This window comes from Vicia villosa, linkage group LG6 (genome assembly GCF_029867415.1).
Source record: "Vicia villosa cultivar HV-30 ecotype Madison, WI linkage group LG6, Vvil1.0, whole genome shotgun sequence".
Lineage (NCBI taxonomy): Eukaryota > Viridiplantae > Streptophyta > Magnoliopsida > Fabales > Fabaceae > Vicia > Vicia villosa.
Genome location: NC_081185.1, coordinates 43100221 through 43118603, shown reverse-complemented (window position 1 = coordinate 43118603; position 18383 = coordinate 43100221).

The following is an 18383-nucleotide window of genomic DNA, read 5'->3' as shown; positions in this document are numbered from 1 at the left end:
AACAATCTCCTCCTTTTTGATGATGACAAAAACATATATAATTAATATGAATTTGCAATCAGAATATCAGATGACTAAAGACAATTACACAGTTATAGCATAAGCATATAAACATAGTGTGTGAATATGTCTCCCCCTGAGATTAACAATCTCCCCCTGAAATAAATACTAGAAGAATTTATAAATAAAAGACTTCCCTGAGTATTTTCCATTTCAGTCGAGACGTTCACATTTGCCTAGAACTTAAGAACATTCAGAGCTTCTGCTTCTTGCTTCCATAGGACAGCTTCAGAGCTTTGAATTTCTTCTTGAATCATTGCATGCTTGATTGTATCAGAACATTCTTGAATGTACCAGAGCATCATCAAAGCATCTTTACATCCTGAAATGTTTCAGAACAAACTAGACAAAGATAGTCAGAGCATGAATGAATCAGAATATTCTTTTAAGAAAGAATATGTATCAGAGCAATGCTAAAAAATATCAAAGCAAACTTTGATAAGTTCTTAAAAGAAATACGTATCATAACATATGAGAGATAAGAATGTGTTAGAGCATATTCTGTCACGAGAATATCAGAACATTCTTTCTTCTTGCTTCTGATCTTGAAGCTTCACAGCATTAAGCTTGCTTCAATTTCAAGAACATACTTCTTTATAAAATTGATTTTCCCCATGTATTTGCTTCTCATGTTGAGCTTTTTCAGAATATCTTCAATCCTGCAAAAAATCTCAAAGACATAGAACTTGTGTAACTTGGTGAACTGACTTTTATTTTTATAAGCAACAATGTTGCGGTAAGTATGAGTCGCCACCGACTTTTATTTTGTCCAATTGTAGGAAAGGTAAAAAGTACAGAAAAAGACCTTTTAAAAAGAAAACGGGCTCGGGGGGTAAGTTATGAAAAGGGAAGGTGCAAGCACCTTTTTCATCCGTAGTTATCTACGGGCTCTTAATTTGCCTAGCTCATGTTTGTTTGTTTTGAGTTGAAAAGGGGCATAAGGACTTTAGCGTAAATGCGTAGCCTTAGTTTTTTGAAAGAATATTGAAAAGATGTTTTTAATTGAGCTAGGCATATTAAGAGCACTACCCTAAATAGTTGGTCTTTTTCTATGCTTTTTAAAGTTCCTAGGACTATCCATACTATATAGGAGTAGGTAGTCCTTGTTTATATTAGACGCGTGGGTCATCGAAGGGTCATCGAGGTCGTTTGAAGGCAACAAGTAAAGGTACCCTTAGCAATTTCGAAGGGACGATCGTCACTTTTTCGTAGGCAACAATCGAGGGTCATCGAGGGACTTAGTGACGATTTTATATCGAGGGACCTTTGCTAATGGGTACCTCTACATTTCCAGGGACACGACCTTTCATTTCCGAAGGCAACGAGAGAGGCGTACCCTAGAGGTGAGTGTGTGCAGCAATCACATGTGTTGTGTTCAGATAAATTAATCTTTGAATTAAGTTAGCTACGATTGATTTCATTAGTCTTTTCATACACACCCTAATTACTAACAGTTAAATATGTACAGAAAATTAAAGTGCGGAATGTAAAGTTCCTAAGCTATTACAAGGCTTCGGGATGGGGGATTTTACAAATAATAAAGATGCGGGGAAAGTAAACTACGATTATTACAATAAAACCAATTAAAAGTAAAAAATGGAAACAGATAATGCACAAAAGCTAAACAAATGGTGAATATCCACAATAGATGGTCCAAGTACTCTAGGTACGTTGCACAAAAGAGAAAACGTTAGTACGGATAAAAAAATGAGGAATGATAAAAATTACTACCAAACATTAATCAAAAAATTAATAATAAATAAATTAACTAATATTTATTTTTTTTGGTATTTTTAATGATAAAGAGAAAATTTAAAGTCTAAACGTATTTTTGGGTGTTTAAAATTATATGGATTAATAATAATAAAAAAAATTATAGCAAGAATATTAAAGATATCAAGAATAAAATATGGGCTAAAGAACAACATTAAAAAGAATTGTCAATATTAATTGAGTGTTAGGCCAAGAAGCAAGCCCAAAGAAAAATAGAGAAGAGCCTGTCAATGGGGGTGCAGCCGTTAGGGTGGTGAGGATAGGAACTCGGATTGGGCCTTGTATTCACTTAAGCCCGTATCAGCAAAAGGGTTGAATTGTGAAGGGAATCCGCCTCACTCAATTTATCTCCCTGTTCCCTCTTCTTCGAAACAACAACAAACCTACTGCATATTCTCTCCAACTCAAATCAAATCCTCCACACTCATTCACTGGTTCTCTCACGCTTCCCTCTCTTTTCATCTTTCAACTCTTATTCTTCCATCTAAAAAAATCTTTGAAATAAACTCAATTTTCATACACACAACAAGCCAAATCTCAATAAAAAAACAACCAATTTTATGAATTAATCAAAAGCAAGAAATGGAATACGAACTGAATGAGCATTACTCTTAGCATTCCCCGATGACAGCAGTGATCCGGCGAGAGCGGAGGTATTGGCAGCCCTCGTGGTGAGGTCGCGAGTCTGGGCTTGGATCATCAGAGTGAAGAGTGGTCCGATTCGGTGTTGTGCGGCGTGGTGGTTCTCGGTTCAACGTTACCTTTCATCTTTGCTTCTGTGAGTGATTTTTGAGAACCGTCACGTATCATGGATGTTGCTTCTGATTTGTTGAAGCTGACTTTGGTTTTGCAGGTGAGATTGAGCGCAGCTCCTATGGAGGTATTGCATCGATGATGATGTTGACGTTTTTGCAGATCGAAGGTGATAATAGTGATACGAAGTGATATGTAGCTGATGCACGGTGTTGTACGTCTGAGAGACCGGTGTCGTCGAGGAGGAAGGATCATCGGCGTCGGAGGCTGGCTGTGCGTAAGAGATCCGACGTGGGGCTCGATCCGGTATGACTGTTGGCGTTCACCGAAGTTGTATCGAATGAGACCCGTAGTATGATCAAAAACCTCGTTGAAAGTGTCGGATCTGGATCGGTGTCGAGATGGATTCTGAACCTGAAACAAAGTATCCTAACAAAACAACATCAACATAAAGATGAATTGAAATTTGAATCAGTGATATCGTCACAATTGGAAACGAAAGCCGAGTTGTTCTTGGTGTTATTATTGTAAAATTTATGGATCCAAGTCTGTAATGACTAATTTGGTTTATTTTGGATTTCTGTGAGAGGTGAAAAGAGATGCTAATGAAACCTGTGAGAGGTAAATGGTGATGAGTACTTTTACTGTAAAACGTGACAAGGAAGTATGAGATTTGTGTTTGACTAAATAAGAATAAGACTTATTGTTTTAAAAAAAAGGTTTTGTGTTAAGGTTTTTTTATATACTATCGCACGGGGCCGTTTGGATTTAATATTACGTGGATAAGATCTATCTTATGAAGTTATTCCGTATATATTTAAACAATACGCAAATTAATTGGATGACTATCGGAGTAAAAATTAAACATGTAGTATGTTAAATAATAGTTAACGATGTAAGAGCTAATAATACATCCAAATTTTAGCTCTTTAACTAAAACAATAATTACACGTCGCAATATGTCATTTTTCAGTTTTTAAATTTGTTTTACGGATCATAAACATTGACATAATCACAAATATAAACAAAAAAATATGTAGCAGCCTTTATGCATTGATTAAAGTAATATAACAACATTATACTTATACTTATTTTTTATATTTATAAAAATACTTAGAACTTGTTTATAAAAACACTTACTTGATCCAACGCTGGGTAAAATAATTTTATAAAAATAATTAGTAGATTTTTCTTGTTTATTAAAATATTTGTAACTTGTTTCCGTTTATAAAAATAATGGTATCACCAATATACTTTTTCGCATTTATAAAAATATTTTTAACTTATTCACGTTTATAAATATAATTGTATTAATAGTAGACTTTTCCCGTTTATAAAGTTATTTGCAATTTATTTTCGTTTATAAAAATAGTTGTATCAATAATAGTCTTTTTTCGTTTATAAAAAAAATTGTATCAACAATAGACTATTTTTGTTTATAAAAATATTTGTAGCTTATTCCGGTTTATAAAAATATTTGTATCAACAATAGACTTATTTTCGTTTATAAAAATATATGTAAGTTATTCCCGTTTATTAAATCAATTGTATCAATAGTTGATTATTTCCGTTTATACAAATATTTGTAATTTATTATAAAATCAACTGTATCGACATTAGACTTTTACTTTTTTCAGTTTATAAAAATATTTGTAATTTATTCCCTTTTATAAAATCAACTGTATCAACAATAGCTTTTTTCCCGGTTATAAAAATACTTAAAACTTATTCCAGCTTATAAATATAATTGTATCTAGCCTATTTTTTTTCTAATTTATTAAAATATTTGTAACTTATTTTCCTTTATTAATATAAGTGTATCAACAATAGTATTTTTCCTTTTATAAAATATTTATAATTTATTTCCGTTTATAAAATAAGTTAACAGTAAACTTTTCTCCGTTTAAAAAATATAAAATATTTGTAACTTATTCAAATTTATAAAATATTTGTAACTTATTTGAAAATATTTGTCACCTAATCATTAATTTAAAAGTATTTGTATCAACAATCATTTTTTCCCTTTATAAAAATATTTGCATCAAAAATAGATCTTTTTCGTTTATAAAAATGTTTATATCGAAGATACATCTTTTCTCGTATTTAAAAAGAATGTCGTTTTAAAAAAATTGGATCAACAATATACATTAAAAAAATAAAGTAACACTTACTTTTAATTTATGATAAAATAATTTTTTTAACTTCTATATTATAAAAAATTTAGTTTAAAATTTTTATTTTGTTTTAGTATTTTTATAACTTAGATGATTAAAAAATGTTAAATTTTATAATTTAATATTTGAATGTGGGCACCAACTGTAATTTATAAATTGATTCATTAATTGAGGTCAAACTTTTAAAATAGATGGTAATGTTTTTAATTTAAACGTGTTTCATATTTTTATTAATTATCTCATAAAAATCTAAAACATTAAAAACAAATATTTTATTTCGAAAAAAGAATCTCTAATTTTAATTTTGTATAAATGATTAAAACAAAACTGATTTGTAGTATTAAAAGTCTAAGGACCAATATATGTTATAAACATATCACATTAAAATAAATAAGTAATAAATTGTAATTACAATATTAAAAGATATTTGTTATAATTTAATTGCATTTAAGATCTAAACCATTAAAAATTGAAATTGAAACTTAAAAAAATACATTGAAAAATTGCATTTATTAAATGATAATTTGACCATTATTATATTATTAATTATTTGAATTTGCATTGAAAATTAAGTGAATTATTCATAAATATGGTAATTTACATTTATTATTTTTTAAAAGATGCTATAATATTAATAACATTAATAAATTTTTTAATGATATACATTTATTCCATTTTAAAATAAATATTTTTCATATTTTTATACGTATTTTAAAATAGAGTATGTAATATTATAAATTATACATTAATTTTTAATATTTTTATAAGTATTTAAAAAATAGAAGTAAAAATTTATATTTAAAATTATTAAATTTTAAACTATTTTTAGTAGAAATGTACAAAAATAAAATGGTTATATGGAAAAACTTAAATTTCCTCAATAAATGAATAAAATATTTATTGTAGTAATAAGGGGTATGTACAAATATCATAAGGTGATTAATTTATGCATAGAAAAAGTATAACATGGGAATTTTAATTTATTGTATAGTCATAAATGGTTTTCAATTTAATAATAAAATTTTATAAAGTATACCATAAATATAATTTAACCATAATTATTGTAATTATTATTTAATAGCGTTTAACATATATAAAAATAAAAATATGAATAGAAATAAAAATTGGAAGCAGGTGGGAGTAGCTTTTGTTTTGTACCGTGATTTTAACATTTTCCAAATATAGGCTAATTATAACTGTCAAATATAAAAATATTTTATATCTTATAAAAAATAGAAAATCAGTAAATACTTCACATTACTCTTTTTTAGTAATTTATTATTGTTTTTTAAAATTTAAAAATGTGTGATTTATTTTTTCTAATCGACAATGTCATTATTATACAATGCCAAAATGATACCTCCTTTATAAAATATTTAATGTTTATTCATTCTTTTCTCAGGTATCATTCAAATTCCAACAAAACAGATTAACATATAGATCCCTTCACAAACATACGTTTAAATAATATAGTTAAGGGACCAAAATGAATATTTTATCTAAAATGTAAAAAAAAAAAAAATCTACAAATAAAAATGGAAAAGAAGAGAAAGAAGTCCAAAATAAATATATTCTAACCCATTTAATTTAATTATGGTTGTTAATCTTTTATAAAAAAAATGATAAATACCATTTTTTATTATAATTTTTCTTTAATGAGATAAAGTTATGTCAATATGTGACTTAATATTCATACTGTCTTATTCCCACACATAATCAACTTCTATAATTGATTACTTTTTATTATTTACACTGCCTTAATTCCACACATGATCAACTTCTAATTACTTTCTCAAAACAATCTACCATAAATCACTTCTTTAAAAAGTCATTTTCAAAACCTTTTGCATCTAAAAAAAGTCTAGGGAAAAATCTGCTTAACTTACCATACATGCAAAAAAAATTCTAACTTAACACCTACAGTACCATGACAGGATAACTTGTGCATGTACAGCTCTGTGGTGAACTGTGAGCTGACTTAGATTAAGTATCAAACTTTATATACTTAACACCCACTAATTTTGTAATACAATTACTAATTCTGAATCATCCAACAGAAATAAAAATATAAATCAAACACACAGCTGCTCTCTCTAATGTGTTGGTGGCCACCTGATAATAAAATTTGTAAAACACATGAAGCCTCCCAACCATCATAGAAAGCTCAACAAATCTATTCAACAGAATTATCAATAGAGTGACAATATTCAAAGAGTCCTCTCATACCAGTTCCAAGAAAATACTTGCACATGGAGTTAACACTAATCTAAGGCTATATTAACATGATTTCTAATATTAAGTACAAATGTAAATGGATCATCTTCCCCTATAGCAGCAGCACCACTGAGCCGGAATCTTCAAACATAAACTCAGTTCCAATTCATGAAGTTTACACTAAGCCAAGGCTATATTAACAGTGATTTCTAATATTCAGCACACATGTAAATGTATCCGATGCACCTGTAGCAGCTGTATCACTGGAGCCGGAAGCTGCAAACCTAAAATCATTTCCAATTCATGAAGTTAACACTAACCGATATATACACAATACTGATCTATATAAATGAACTTTTGTATTGAAAAAAAAATCAAAAAACTACCAAATGAGTAACTCTTGAAAGTTCCTATCTATACCAAGCAAGGTAGCTGATGGGTACATATTAGCTCCCATCCCAATTCTCATCTCAATCTTCTTTGCTATGGCAAGTTGATCACCTTAAAAACAAAACAAAAGAACAAAAATTAACTTGTCGGTGATTGATAACAAATTCCTTTTTCGGCCTGCATAGGAAAAAAATTGATGGTAAAATACTACTCTTCATAAAAGTTGACAGAGAAGAAGATGTTAGTCATAAGTAGCCCATTCTCTTGAATATTGCTATGGAAATATTCTGAAAAATCGTAAAAGATTGACTTTTGGATCCCATGAAAAGTGTCCATTCTTTATTAAGATGGCTGGAAGTCCTGGAAAAATTGGTGAATTTTGTTGTAAATCTCATTCCTCGGCCGAAAACAGTTCCTCCAAACGTTGCAATGAGACATTTGCATTTGCTACCTGTCAGAAAATACAATCAGTATATAATCAGTAACTGCCAATGAAAGCCATTGATAGTCCTTGTGGAAGCATATATTTCAATGGTTTCAACTTCCTAATCTTTAATTTCTTCTGTAGATGGAAATCAAATGCTCAGGAAGTCAAATCATTTGCACCATTTTAGACATGGTGTTTACTATTATAAGATTAAATTTCAAATAACTTTAATGAAAATATAAGTTAACACTTAGCTTTGATGACGAATCACATGTGAAATCGACTCGATTCAGTAGATTTAAAATAGCGGCCCCTGGTCCTGTTGTGTCATTCCACTTTTCATCATTGCACATAATTCATCATTAGTGACAATACCGATAATCCACAACAGAGCTAACCCGATTAAATTAAGACTAACTTACATTATTTTTATCTACCTCCAACTTATATTCTTTATTGTTGCTTCATCATCTATTACATGCTTTGTCATAGCAGACTCCAATCCTTCTTTAATAATATTCCTGTTTGTGAAATTAGAGAAGCAAATGGTCACTCAACCATGACCATGATGAATATCGGTACTTAAAATGTTAGAGAACTCTGCAACCAATAATATCAGAAAGCATTAAAACTAAAAACAAACAGTTTATTGCTTGGGCATGATAAAAGGCCACACCATAAACTTGAGGCCAATCTGAATTCATGGGAGAAGGCCGGTGAATGACATGTCCTTTATTGCACACGCCGAGTTTAGCTGAATCACCGGTGAAATAGACGACCTGTTGACCCCCTTAAGCTGAACCACCAATCATCTCTCTATCTTCAACCTAAAAAACAACTGCTTGAATCAACCGTGAGGTAAAGTTTGATAATTCCTTGTTTATATGGAATGTGACTGTATCAAACATGATTTTCACATAAAAAATCAAATCCCAAACAACATAATTTCTTTTTACATTTCAATGTATCAAAATCAAACTTTGAAATAATTAGCTTATGATAAATGTTAATTTTAACTACAATCTGCTGCACTGAAAAGATGAATATAAAGGCGTTACCTTTGAAAGAGTTGGGACTGAAGAGATGGAAGATTCATTGATGAAAGATGAATAAATTCCTTCGTTGCCGCCATGGACAACAACGGCGGCGTTACCTTTGACAGAGAAAGTTTATCTTTTGTAGTTGTGGGCAAAAGCTTGAGTTTGGAGAGATGTGGTGAGGAAGACAATGGTTGAAGATAATGGTTATGGGAGACATTTTAGAGAGAGAGAGAGAGGTGTTGGAGAGAGAAAGATGGTTGTGGATCTGTTAAAATATGGAGAAATGAATAAGGGTGTTGTTGTTTGAAACGATGAGATATTGAGGGTATATGAAGTTCATTGATGAGCAAAAAATACAACTTTCAATCAGACCTTTCACTTCTCAATGCATTGAGGAAAGTGAAAGGTATTTATGTTTTCAAAACAACCTTTGTACATTCCAAGCCACCATAATGTTATGTATTTAACACGTAATAACTCACTATTATTCATCTGACATTTATTATGGGATGATGTGTCAGCCTTTTAAATTGAAAAGAAATGAAATTGAAGAGTGGGGTAAATAAATCGTGAAAATTTTATAGTGCCGCCATGTCAGCAAAATTAAGATTTCAATTAACCACAATTGAGTATTTAACAATTAGACTATTTTGCCCTTAATTATTAGATTAGTTTTGCTTAAACTCAATTAGGGTATACGTGGAATTTCCAAGTACTTTAACTTTTATATATTGTTAATAGACAAAATACGGTTAGGAAAAAAATGGTTTTTAAATGCAGGTTAGAAATTGTCAATGTGTATGAATGTGAATGTTATTTTTTCCTCTAAATTAGTGTGCGTGGAATCAGAGTAGGATGTTTGTGCAATTGTTAGTTATAAACAAAATAAATTTTAAAGAAAAGAACAACCATCAGGGATCATCATTTGGTTATACAAATTGAAAATAAAAAGGGGGCCTCATATTGAAATTATCGGCCAAAAGCATTATAAAATAATTTGAAAAATGGGGGCCTCAGGTGTCATCATTGGCCAAAACTAAAAGATATTAAAAAACTTTTGAAAAAGATTGAAAAAAAGTTGTTAGAAAAGGTGTGTGAAAATTATTGGTGATTGTTAGAAGATCGTTGATCAGGAGAAGATGAGAATCCTTTCATTCTTACCAATCGTGCTATGTTATTTATTTGAAATAAAAAGCCAATTGAAAGTATATGAAGCATCGGCCAACATTTTCTATTTATTAAAATATAAGCAATTTAAGAGTAAACTACTATATTTTTAAAATATACTTTAAATCGAATATTTATGAAATTCCGGATGTCAACGTAAATGAATCCAAGATTTTATAAAAATCCAATTTTAAAAATAATTTCGAAAATATTTGTCACTAAAAAGTGTGGGCAAATTTTGGGGTATGACAACTAGCAAATAATGTTAGGAATGTTGAGACTTAATCCCAGCAACTGATATAATAAACCAAATCAATCATCACATTTCTCCCCCTTTTTGTCATAACATCAAAAAGCATACAAAAGATTCAGATGAAAAACAAACAATATGAGAGAAGAAGATAATATTTCATTGATTCAATAAAATATCAGAAGATCAAAAAGATAGAAGCAGATGCAAGAAACAGATGCAGGAAATAAGAAAACAACTAAGACCAAAGGACTACGACTAGCCTAGCTTAGAAACTATTTTGGCCAGAAGGTTTTGAATCTCAGAAGTGCTTTCAGTCTGCGTCTTCATGAATGAGCGAAACTCATTGTGAGTATCTTCATGCTTATCCAGACGAGAATCAAGATCAGCTTGATTCTTTTGAAGAGCCTTCATGGCGTTCGCCAGAAGAGAAGGTTCATCAGAAGAAGCTTCACAGCTATCATTCAAAGGAGTAGCATGCTCAACAGCAGCATCAATCATGAGAACATCATCATGATTTTCTTGAATAGGAAGTTTATCAGCAGGATGATTCTCAGCATCTTGAGTCTCAGCATCAGCTTCGGACATAGAAGCATCTTCAGCATATTCTGGAACAGGGATATCAGAATCAGAATTATCAAGATCCTGAAGGATCTCAGCCAGATTCCTTGGAGGTTTAGGAGCAACAACTTCTGATGGGTATTCAACAGGTCTCCAGTCAGAACGCTATAGTGAGGCTTCCACACAACCATAGCAAGTGGATGCACTTGTTTAGGCACATCTTCTGCAAGCTCATCAACGAATTCTTTTTCTTCAAAACAATACCTGCCCCTGAGATGACTGACCCAGAATTCTTCATAGGGCCTGAGAAATCCAAGATGACCTGGAGCTTTTGCTTCACATGCTTTCTGAAGCTTCAGAAACTCAGAGTTCATCTTTCTTCTGAAGATCCTCCAGAGATTTCTCAAAGCAACATCATCCATCCAGGCATGATGTGCTGCCTTCAATGTCTCTAAACCTGTCTGCATCTTTAGTTTTAACAATTCAAAACGTACACCAATAGAAAATTCCCGGCGGGATTTGAGTCTAGTGATAGAAGAATCTGGGTTCAGAAAGAAGTAGGGTTGAGGTTCTCTATCAAGAGAAAGAGATGATTCTGCTTCATTCTCAGATTCTAACACAACCAGCTCAGGTTCAGGGCGAGGTTTTGGTGTGAAGTTACAGTCACGGAACAATTGTTCTAACGACTCAGAATTAGGAGATCCTGATGCAATGGGATTATTTTGAGTAGGGGACGAATTAGGTTCATAGTTAGAGTGGGGAGGAGGTTGAGAAGTGGAGATATTTGTGTGAGGGGGAAAGAGAGTTTGAAGGGGTTGAATATCGAGAACAAGTGTATCAATGAGATGGTCAGAAGCAGCATTGGTTATGGGTGAAGAAGGAGGGGTGAGAACTTTGGTGGGTGAAGGTGATATGGTGGAGGCTATTTCTGGTTGAATATCTGGTTGAGAGGGTTGAGGAACTTCTGTTGGTACAAATTTTGAAGTTAAAACAGAAATAGAGTCAGGTTCAGAAACATGAATACCTGAAGTGCTCTTCTTCTGAGGCCTCTCAGAATCATCTTCCATAGCCTTTCGCTTCTTCTTCTCATAAACAGCCTTCACGTTTGCTAGAGCAATTTCTCTCTTTCTGGCAGCTTCCTTCTTTTCTTCTTCCTTATTCACTTCTTCTTGATTCACTTCTTCTTCTGATCTCTTTTCAACTTCAACAACTTTCTTTTTCTTCTTCTTATTTTTCTTCTTCTTCTTCTCTACGTCCTTCTCATCATTTTTCTCATCATCTTCTTTCTTTTCTTTCTTGGACTTCTTCTTTTTCTCAACATCTTCTTGTTCTATATTCTCATTTTCAACAACAACATTTTCATCAACTTCTGCAGCAGCTTCTTCTTGATTATCCTTCTCCTCATTGACAGAAGGAAGGTCATACTTATGCTTTGTCCTTCTTTCTTTGTTGGTGACAACTTCTGGAATAGATCCTGAACCATCTTCTGAAGCTTCAAGCTTGGAAGTTGAAATCCTCTGATGACTTACTCCAGTAGGAGCATCGATAGCACCACCTTCCTTGAGAACATTCAGATAATGAACCTTAATATCAGGTTGTTCATTTCTGAAGAACATTTCAAACTCAGCTAGCACATGGCCTCTTCTGTTTCTAATTCCTGGAATAGGTTGAGGAGCATTTCTGATAACTTGAATAAGATTCATCTTCCTCAAGGTATTGGCATTCAAGATACTTCCAGTGATAGTAACAAGATCCTTGATAACTCCAGCAAATTCCAGTTTTTCAACCATCTTGGTTTGGACCAGAAGATTGGTAATGATTCTCCCAAAGGGAATAACATTTCCTTTCTTGGTTCTGTGCTCATCTCTGGTATCCCTTACAGAATTCCGCATATGATTAAAAATGATGTAAGGAACATCAACCTTCTTCTGAGTACCAATACAATACATGATGTATTTGTTAGACGCTAAGCTTAAGGATCTAGAGGGGGGGTGAATAGATCTCTCAGAGTTTTTCGGAATTATTTCAAACTTAAGCGAAAGCGGTTCTGAATCGACTCGCGTCTATTCCGGACCGCTATTGAAAAGGTTGTATATGTGATAAAACCACAAAATAATTGGGATTCACAATGAAAGGATATACTATTGAAGCAATTCGTTACACCAATGAAAAACGATTAACTTCTATTTTGATAAACTTTGTTTCCAATGCTTTGATAATGGATGAAGCAAAAAGGCAAACACTTGGTGATAATATTCAAATTGATTGTGATTCAATGTGTGGTGAATTGTGAGGTTTACACAAGTTCTTAATACACAATTTTAACACTTGAATCGTTGATCAATTTGCAATTATAACCAAATATGAACAGAACGTAAATGAAAAGATAAAAGCGATAACAACACGATATTTGTTCAGGCAGTTCGTCGATCGTCCTCGCTATGACTACATCTGCCCCCAATTCCAAACGGGAATTGGGAAGTCTTCCATTATTATTGAAAGCAGTTTATACAAAGAAGATAACAAAGTGATAAACAATAAACCGGTTTTGTCGATCCTTTGAATCTTCTTCCCCCTTAATCTTGAGCCAGATCAAGGTCTTCTAAGAGCTTCACTTTGATCCATTTCTGCAGTGTCTTAAATTGCTTGAACCCTTGTTCTTCAATCTTCACACTCAGCTGGATCCTTGATGAAGCCTCTTGATAAAAACCCCAAAAATTTACCAATCTTGGAGGATAAAACCCGCAGATTTTATTCACCAAAAACCCCACAAATCTTCACCCACTAGGAATCTTCAATTCCGTTCCATGAACGTTATCGATCTTGAACGCAAACCCTCAACGCAAAAATGATTGTGTGTAGTTGTGTTGGAGTTATGTCGATGGTCGAAGATGAGAAGCCTTTGTGTATCTTTCAGTTGTTGGTGTTGATTCTTCAATAATTGACATTAGATAATATATATGAGAGCTGGTCAGTTGGAGCATAACAGATCTGCAATTTTGGCCTTTTTGAGCAAATAGGTCGACCTCTTGTAGTGCTTAGGTCAACCTAACAGAACTGGATTCAACTTGGATGAAATTCTTGCCAGTTAGGTCGACCTGTCGAAGGTTTAGGTCGACCAGAATTCTGTTGAAACATGTTCTGAAGACTTTTCTTCAGTTTAGGTCGACCTAGTTGTTATGTGAGTCGGCCTAATAGTGAGGTGTGTAAATTTCATCATTTTAGGTCGACCTGGAGTGTGAGTAGGTCGACCTATCTGTGGCATTTCTGAATCTTCCTTGTTTTCCTTGTTTTGAGTCGACCTAGATGCAGAGCAGGTCGACCTGATTTGTCTTGAATAGCCAAACTTGCTTTTCCTTGAGTTCTTTTGTTTGTGCCTTGTTGCTTGTTTGCTTGTGGAGTTTGCCATGGATCAAAAACTCCTTTGTGAGTGTGGACTTGTATTCACATACTCCCCCTTTTTGATGATGGCAAACAAGTAGTGAAAGCTCCGGCAAACAAGTAGTGAGAGCTCCCCCGGACTTGTATGCGTAAGCTCCTTCATACTGAGCTCCCCCGTACTCTCAGCACCTATCCCCCCCTTTGACAACATCAAAAGAAATACAACAAAGGAATAGTAGAAGAGAGTAACAAGATAAAATAGATATAACGCGAACATGCATAGCATAATAGGTAAAAGGCAAGTAGAGGTAGCATAATATCCAAACAAATTTAAAGGTACACCCAAGCACACATAATATTCCAACTAATTGAAGGGAAACTAGACTAAGTGCTAGAAAGTTTAGCAAATAAACATAATGATGATGGAATGAAATGCAATGAGATGATGATATGAAATGTGATGCATCCTAACGCCTGCCCCGTCTTCCTCTTCCTCTTTGAAACGTTTGAGGACGATCTTCTTCAACTTGTTCCAACAGATCAAGCACAGAGATGTTTAGAGTATTGAAGCTTTGACTTAGATTGACATGGCGGTTCAATGCAGTCTCCTCAAAATGATTCTGTCTTAAGGTCGAGTTGGATGCAAATGTTTCAAAGTCGCTTTTGTGGTCTTGAACCAAGCTGTATAACGATCGATATTGTCGTTGCTATTCGTCATAGCGATCTTGTTGAAGCTGTTGCATGTTCTGGAATTGGAGCTGCTGTGTGTCGAAATGCTGTTGTTGTAGGAGTTGCATATTTTCAAGCATGGAAATGATGTTGGACTGATCCGGCGGAGGTGGAGCCGTGTATCCCCAAGGAATTTCTTCCTCTTGAGGAGGGACATATTGCCAATTTGGATCCGTGTCATGAGTTACATCTTCCATATTGTGATCCTCATCATTTGCTATTTCTTGATCATTTCCTTCTTCTTCATTACCTGCAAGGTGGCCAAATTTCGTAGGATCGTCATAGTTGTATATGACCTTTCCGGTTCCCTTTTGAATAAGATAGTAGGTTTTCCTATCTGGATCCCAATGGTATCCCATGAGGGTTAAGGTTGTTTGGGAGAAATCTTGGGACTGCCTCATGTGAATGTAGGGTAATCCATCGAGTCTCATGCCGAAATGGTTCACGATTGTTTGAATGATCGAGCCATAACATAGAGCAGTAGTCTTCTGCTGTACCTCATGGAACTTGGCAGTTAGAAAGTGTGGCCAGTGTACACGCGTCCTGTTTTGCAGCAGATACATTAATACAACTTCATTTCTTTCAATTCTTGAGAATCCGCATGCTCGTGATCGAACGACTCGTGAGATAATCCAATTTAGGAGCCTAGGATCTCTCTTTAAGTGCCCAGCTATGAATGTTTCATTCAGCTTATCAAAGACGGAAGGGTCTTTGAGAATTGATTTCATGTAGGCCACATGATCATAGTTGGCCGGGATCTCACCGTCTTCTATACGGACTTCATCTCCTACAAGTGTAAGGCCAAAGATACTTATCCAGGCCCGTTTGTCAACAACATGTGATCTCGACCCCATCTTAAATCGAAAATTACAACCTTCCTCTCTTGTGAACCCTGCATAGAAAGCCCTAACAGTATTCTCACAGTACGGTGTGTCACATTCCAAAAGAGGGTGAATATTTTGATGCTGAATCAGACTGACAACATCAGGAATGTGCATACGTTTAGCAACATGTGGATTATAGATATATTGCTTGACTATCTTCCTCTTCATTTGCCACTTTTCAAAGTTTTCTTTGCAATCAGGATGAACAAGGGCTATAGCACTTACCGGTTGAGAGGATGATCCGGATGCGATTTCCTTTCCTTTTCATGATTTGGGTGCCATGATTGTTGAGGATTTGAGTGAGAGAGATGATCTTTGGCTGTCTTTGAACTTGAGAATTTAGGGTTGGCCGTACACAGTGATATGAGAATGAGCAAAAATGAAAATTGGAATGTCTAGTTATGTACGGGGATGGGTCGGGTCGACCAACAGACCCAAATTTGGGAATTCTTGCAGCAGTAGGTCGACCTAAATGAAGACTGGGTCGACCTAACAGAAGAACTTAAAAAAAAGATCAAATTAGGTCGACCTAAAAGAAGGGTAGGTCGACGTAACTGGGCATTTTTGTTTTCTGTGGAAAAATAACTTCTGTAGGTCGACTCAGATGCAAGGTAGGTCGACCTAAATTGCTTCAATTGTTTGAAATGCCTTGGTGATGTTGATATATGATGGATTTATGCTTAGTTACTTGCTTGTATGCCCAAAACATGATATGTTATGAATAATGATGAAAGACATATACAAGTAAGTGAGATATATGGATAATCATACATGAAGTCACTATAAACATGTTAATTGATAGCATATTATAGTATCAATAATATTTTTGGAAGTGAACAACAAACATGTTACCGCCTTCTCAATATGTAGGTGTCTCGTCATCATTTCGTAGAATGAAGTATAATCCTCTAGTCAATGTGGAATGATGCTTGATTTGATGATGAACTACCTTCATACTAAAAGAGATGTTAGCTTGAGTATAATCAATATATATATATATAGAGAGAGAGAGTGAAGGAATAAAATTAAGAAAACAAACGCATTTAGCTCAAATTAGAGATATCTAATATCCCTAATTCCCTACGAATGTTGAAGAACTGCTCTGTTGCTAGAGGTTTGGTGAAGATGTCAGCTAGTTGCTTCTTGCTCTCTACATGTTCAAATATAACGTCTCCTTTCTCTACATGATCTCTTAGGAAGTGATGCCTTATTTCAATATGCTTGGTTCGTGAGTGTAAAACAGGATTCTTGCTCAAGTTTATGGCACTTGTGTTGTCGCACATGATAGGTATACGATCAAGCTTAATACCAAAGTCAATGAGTTGTTGCTTGAGCCATAATATCTGAGCACAGCAGCTTCCGGAAGCTACGTATTCTGCCTCAGCGGTAGATAATGCAACTGATACTTGTTTCTTACTATGCCAGCTTATCAATGAATTTGAGAATAGATGACATGTTCCACTGGTACTCTTTCTGTCGGATTTGCATCCAGCAAAGTCTGAGTCAGAAAGTCCCACCAAATAACATTCATTTCCTTTAGGATACCATAGGCCATATGTAGTAGTTCCACGTAGATATCGTAGAATTCCTTTTACAGCTTTTAAGTGTGATTCCTTTGGACAAGATTGGTATCTTGCGCACATACATACACTAAACATGATGTCTGTAACACCCTGCTAAACCCCCGCGGAAATATAATAAAATCAGAGTAAATATACAGCAAGGATGCTACAATTAATAAAATAAATAAAATACCAAATCGTTTGTCATGCTTTATTAGGAATAATCCAAAAATATCAAAATACATGTTCAGCACAGCGGAAACTCATTCAACAATGTTATAACACATTTCCGATAAAATCAATGGTACATAAATCGGATAATGGCAAACAATGTATCACAGGTAACTCTAAGGCTATCGTCCCCCAGTGTTACAAGATCAGAGCATGACCGACACGACCCAACATAACCGGATAAACTCTACGAGTCATCCTCACCGATCGCTTAGGCCGCTACTTCAATCTGAAATCATCAAAGTAAGGGTGAGACTACATCATAATTAAATAGCATTATAAATCATCAGATATAGAATTTCATAAGCAATTATCCACCCTACTTAGCATATTCAGATTTATCAATTCATACCAATTACAAGCACAAGTCGAAAGTATGCACCAATAACACAACACAAATCATGACACCGGAATTCATCCTGACATGTCACAATTTATACAAAGACCATGCAGACTCTTATGCATGTGGTACCATACATGGGATACACCCATCCAACTGATCTTTTTCATCACCAAGATACAGTTTAACCAGCACAAATTCCACACAATGGGAATTATGCGCACCATTTTGATCCACTGTCATCACCGGGATCTAACCAGCACAAATTCCTCACAATGGGAATTATGCCCACCATTTTGATCCACTTTCATCACCGGGATCCATCACCAAAAATGTATGCGAATGAATGCAACATATGACATGCTTACAACATCACCAATCCGATGTATCACATCGTCTCATTATCATCACCAACTCATCACCAATAAGCATGCATTAGTTTTAGCA